Here is a 580-nt window from a genome sequence, read left to right as displayed (position 1 = left end):
TTTGAGGGGCCTATGAACTCTAGTGGCCATTCTGTTTCATAAGGTTTAGAACAATTTTCGTAATGGCCATTATTTTGTCCTCCTCGGACACTGCACCACTGACCTCTGTCATAATCTGCTGTACTACAGTCACTACTCTCATCATATTGTTGAGAGACTGACCGTTTACATTAGTAGCCTGACCTGACTGACCTGTTTCTGACTGTAGTGCAGGGGCCGGTACCGAATGTTTCTTCGTTGGGGCTGGAGCCACCGGAACATGGCTCTCCTGAGGGCGCTGATTCTGCTCCGCCACACTGCCTTGGAGTGCCGCCGCGAAGGAGACACCTGGAGTTACGGTGGCTGAAGAGAACACCCTCCCTGTAGATTTGGACGTTCTCTGAGCCTTCCTTCACTGTTGCACCTCTTTCGCATAATTGCAACCCCGATAATTGGCGGGGCCAACATCAGAGTATGAAGACGATGAAGTGGAAAAAGTGTATGACACAATTGAAGAAATTCTTCAGGAAGATGGAAGAGGAGAACACAAACAGCATCATATTGGGAGACTGGAACAGCATTGTTGGAGATGAACCATATC

The sequence above is a fragment of the Cryptotermes secundus genome, unplaced genomic scaffold (genome assembly GCF_002891405.2).
Source record: "Cryptotermes secundus unplaced genomic scaffold, Csec_1.0 scaffold3244, whole genome shotgun sequence".
NCBI lineage: Eukaryota > Metazoa > Arthropoda > Insecta > Blattodea > Kalotermitidae > Cryptotermes > Cryptotermes secundus.
Note: the sequence above shows the minus strand (reverse complement) of the source record.